The following is a 5,347-nucleotide window of genomic DNA, read 5'->3' on the forward strand; positions in this document are numbered from 1 at the left end:
TGAAGTAGAGAAATGAAAATTGTCTAACCCTAACGATACCCATATTGCGCATGAAAATAATACATATATTATAACAATACACAACGACGCTTGGAAAAATAAAATTGTATTGTAATAACATAAGACATATATAAATCCACATTATCATATATTTTGTATATATACGTAGAGTTGCATATAACCATTTAAAACTATGATTTTATTTGATGATAAAACTACAAAACCCGCGGCAAAGACGTGGGGTGCCAATTAATTTTTTAAAATGATTCACCACGTACTATTTAATATTTCACTCCGTAGTAAACTAAAATATTTAACCATTAATGTATTTTGAAAAAATCGGACGCTCAAGTAGTGGATCGGTGGAAACAACGTCACGAACCACGCGGTGCAGGGCCCGACGAAGGCGGCCTGCCTTGATAGCTGTTGTTGATCAGTCGCTACAACGCTGAATGGACGGCGTACGTAGATTAGTCTTACGACCATCGACGCCCGGCATCTTGGGCGTTGTCACCCGTTGACATCGTGGGGTCTCTCTGTTGTGGACGGGATCTACTCTTATTCTGCACGCTAAACTGGGTAGTTGTTTCTCATGTGCAATACAGTGCCATGTGGCCTCTCTTTTCCCCACGCATATATGTGTGTTTGAGAGAGAGAGAGAGAGAGAGAGAGAGTAGAGCAGCAGTACAATGGCAATAGCACTAGCACTGTATGTCTGTATAGCTGCTTATGATCGATGAACCGGAGAACATAACACGCATACATGTCCAGACTTTACACATTAATAACCCCACAAATAAACTAACCATGACTTGAAAATGGCACTGTAATAACACGATTTTTTCTTTATTACAAGAAACCCAATGATCCAATCGAAAACGATTTTCCACTCACTTGGCAGCGGTGGAAGCAGCAGCAGCTGCTACACGAGCCTGGACTTTCCTGGCGAACTCCACGGCGTCGTCCGCGTCCGGCACCACCCCCTTGGCCGCCTCGACCTCCACGAACCGCTCCGCCCACGCCGCCAGGAGCGGGGTCTTGCCGGCGTCGACCAATGCCACGCCGTGCAACCTGCGGATCGCTTCGAGAAAGTGCAGGTTGCAACCGAGCGCGAGGTCGACGTACCCGACGGTGTCGCCGCCGAAGAAGGGCTTCCCGTTCTTCGCGGCCACCTCGGCGAACGCCTTCTCCAGCTGCGCCATCGCCGCCAGCGTCTCGTCGGCCTTCGCCGCCCTCTCCTCCTCCGTCGCCGCCCTCAAAACGCCAACCATACCAGGGACCATCTGCAGACAAACAAGCAAGCATGCAAAGCATATTCACCTGCTCATCCAAGATCCAACAGAAGCACAGATCGAACACGAGAGCTACACCACTATAGTACAGTGCTCTGTACGTACTCACCTTGTCGTCGACGTAGGCGGCCCAGAAGCGGGCGACGGCGCGGTCGTAGGGGTCGGCGGGGAGGATGGAGGGCGACGTGGGGGAGGGCGCCCAGGCCTCGTCGACGTACTGCACGATGACGAGCGACTCGGAGACGGGCTTGCCGCCATGGATGAGGACGGGGATCTTCTTGTGCACCGGGTTGGAGCTGAGGAGGAGCTCGCTCTTGTTGGCGAGGTCCTCCTCGATGTACTCGTAGCTCACGCCCTTCAACTTGAGCGCGATGCATACGCGGATCGCGAAGGGGCTCATCACCAGGCCGAGCACCTTCACGTCGTCGTCCTTGCCCGCCATTGCTTTTCCCCTTCTCTTCCTTTGATTTCCTCTCGGCTGGATACTGAGATGAGGTCTTGTCTGATACTATGGTGTTATCTGTGCGACTGACCGATTGTGCAGGATAAACACCACACGTCTTGGGCCTTTATATAGCCACAACTCCAAGTCCACTGGAGTGCTAGGAAGAGGATGAAGATGAAGGGGCTCCGCTCCGGTCTCCAACTTAATTAAAGATAGAAATATGTTGGAAAACTGCCTCTCTCGTTTGCCTTTCCAATTTTTTTCCTTGGAAGCGGAAACAAAACTGTAGACGATAACGACATCGATACTATCCATAGGGAAATCGAGACCGAGACTGAGTTATACTGATATCAGTAGAACGCCGATCTTAGATGTTGGATAACCGAATTTTATTCGATCAATTCGATCACCACTCTCAGTAAACCTAAATTGGCCGAGAAATACACTGCTATTAGTAGGACACCGGATATTTATATTAGAAACAACGAACTGTAACATCATTTATTTAACTACTCTATCCGTTTCTAAATATTTGAAACTGTTGACTTTTTAAAAAATATTTGATCGTTCGTCTTATTAAAAAAATCAAGTAATTATTAATTATTTTCATATCATTTTGTTCGTCGTTAAATATATTTTTATGTATACATATAGTTTTACATATTTTACAAAAGTTTTTTAATAAGACGAACAATCAAACATGTTTAAAAAACTCAACGGCATCAAATATTTAAGGGACGGAGGGAGTATGTATGACCATACGACTTCATCCTCACAAAATATCATACTCAAGATTTATTGAGCACATAAATATAGCCGCATAACATCGCTATTATATTTTTTTAGTGGAACGTCACTATTTTTGTCATAATAATCTCCTACAGTTCTTTTTAGTGGGAAAAAGGACTTAGGAGGTTTGATTTTTTTTGGAAATTACCGGTCAAAGGCCCATCTGATACTGACCCCTGTCCAGGAATCCTAATTGGCGCGTACGCGCCGGCCCACACGGCCCTATAGGTGGTTTTTCCATATATGTGTAAACTTTCAACCCATATTTGAATACTTTCAACTCCGACTTCAAAACTTTCAATTTCGACTTGAAAACTTTCAACTCATATTTGAAAACTTTCAACTCAGATTTAAAAATTTTCAACTCGAGATTCAGAAACTTTCAACTCAGATTCGAAAACTTTCAAATCGGATTCTAAAACTTTCAATTCGAGATTTGAAAACTTTCAAGTACAGATTTGAAAAATTTTAAGTTAAGATTTGAAAAAATATGAAACTTTCGACTCAGATTTAAAAACTTTCAACTCGAGATTTGAAAACTTTCGACTTCGATTCGAAAACTTTCGACTCGAGATTTAAAAATTTTCAACTCAGATTCGAAAACTTTCAACTCGAGATTTGAATACTTTCAAATCAAAATTAAAAATTTTCAAGTTAAGATTAAAAACTTTCAACTCAAAATATTTTTTAAAAAATAAGTTTGCTAAAGATTAAAAAAAGTAATCAGAAAAAAACGAAAAAAAAAAGGAAAAAAATCGCAAAAAAAAACGAAAGAAAAAATCGGCGATAAAAGAGTAAAAAAAAAAAGGCCGTGGGCCGGGGGGCAGCTGGCGCGCGCAAGTTAGCAACACCCGGGCCGTCAACCACTCGCAGGCGCGCGGCCTGAGACTCCACGTGCGGTAGTGACGGGCTTCACGGCTTCAGCCCGGCACAATATGCCAAGCCTATGGGCCGTGCGGAGCCCGACGAAGGCGGCCTGCATTGGTAGTAGATCCGTTGCCATATCACCGCAGAATCCGTTACCGACCTTTTGCGCCTTCGTGGGACGTCAGCGTGTTACTCTGTTCAGGAATCGTAGCACTGTATCTGCTTATCATCTTCTGCACTCTCAACTCAATTCAGTAGTTGTTTCCCTTTCCTGCAGTAACCAATACAGTGCTACGTGGCCTCTCTTTTCCCCACGCATACAGTGTGTGTGTGATAGAGCGTAGAGCAGTAAAACGTTAAATAACACAACAATAGCACTGTATATCTGCAAATGATCGATGAATCAGAGAGCATACATATATATACACACGCACGCATGCTCAGACTTTACATAATAGCCCCACAAATGAACTAAACAAGACTTCAAATGGCACTCTAATATAACGCACGGTTTTATCTTCACATGAACCCATCGATTTGATCCATCCGAAACGAATAATTATTCCAAGCCACTCAGGCAGCGGTGGAAGCCGCTGCTGCACGAGCCTGCAGCTTCTTGCCGAGCTCCACCGCCACACCAGCGTCCGGCACCACCCCCTTGGCCGCCTCGGCCTCCACGAACCGCTTCGCCCACGCCGCCAGGAGCGGGGTCTTGCCGGCGTCCAGCAGCGCCACGCCGAACAACCTGCGGAGCGCCTCGAACCAGTGCAGGTTGCTCCCGAGCGCGAGGTCGACGTACCCGATGGAGTCGCCGCCGAAGAACGCCTTCCCGCCCGCGCACTCCGCGAACGCCTTCTCCAGCTGCGCCAACGCCGCCAGCGTCTCCTCGGCCTTCGCCGCCCTCTCCTCCTCCGTCGCCGCGAAAAGAACGCCAGCCATTCCAGGGAACATCTGCAAGCCAACCAAGCTTATTACCAGCAGCTGCTCATCGAACAGCTTTGGAGACATGGCCATGGCCAGTACAGTGTACAGTACAGTACTCACGTTGTTGTCGACGTAGGCGGCCCAGAAGCGGGCGACGGCGCGGTCGTAGGGGTCGGCGGGGAGGACGGATGGCGCCGCGGCCCAGACCTCGTCGACGTACTGCACGATGACGAGCGACTCGGAGATGGGCTTGCCGCCGTGGATGAGCACGGGGACCTTCTTGTGCACCGGGTTGGAGGTGAGGAGGAGCTCGCTCTTGTTGAAGATGTCCTCCTCGACGTACTCGTAGCTCACGCCCTTGATGTTGAGCGCGATGCGCACGCGGATCGCGAACGGGCTCACCACCACGCCGAGCACCTTCACGTCGTCGTCTTTCCCCGCCATTGTTTTCTTCTCTTCCTTACCTCTCAGCTCGATGCTCTAGATGAGGTTTTGTGATGCAGTGCAGGATAGGCCACCCGTTTTGGGCCTTTTTATGTCGCCACAAGCTCAAGACTACTGGGAGGAGCATGAAGGAACTCCAGCAAGCGTAGACTGGGGTTAATTTGGTCAGTGCAATATTAATATACTAAAAATTGATAGATTAATTGTAAGCTAATGAGCATTTTAAGTGCAACTGCAAGAACTGGATTTTCTTGTTACTAATGTTGGTTGCCCAAAATTAAACTAATTAACCAACATCAAATATTTGGAAATGGATGGAGTAGTAAGTAAGTAAGTAATGAAATTGTGCAGACCCTCTGTATTTTTTCCCCCCGACTCTGCAAAAAAAAAATCTCTTGGGTGTAGTGGAAATCCCAAAATTTAGTACGAGTTGGTGTAGTGATCCGAAAAGAGATTTTTTTTTTCCATTTGATTTGTACTAGAAATGGAAAACGGATCGGTTTGATTTAAGACTTGCACTTTCGCAAATCTGACTCGAAGTGGATGGCTTTCAGAAAATCCACTACAGTTACTGGCCACCTAACGC

The 5,347-nt window shown here is 46.6% G+C and overlaps 1 pseudogene; it reads right to left on the reverse strand.

The window, feature by feature from the left end:
* Window positions 1-685: 685 nt before the first annotated feature.
* LOC127785948 (uncharacterized) lies at window positions 686-4,851 on the reverse strand (annotated as a pseudogene).
* Window positions 4,852-5,347: the final 496 nt, after the last annotated feature.

This window comes from Oryza glaberrima, chromosome 10 (assembly GCF_000147395.1).
Source record: "Oryza glaberrima chromosome 10, OglaRS2, whole genome shotgun sequence".
NCBI lineage: Eukaryota > Viridiplantae > Streptophyta > Magnoliopsida > Poales > Poaceae > Oryza > Oryza glaberrima.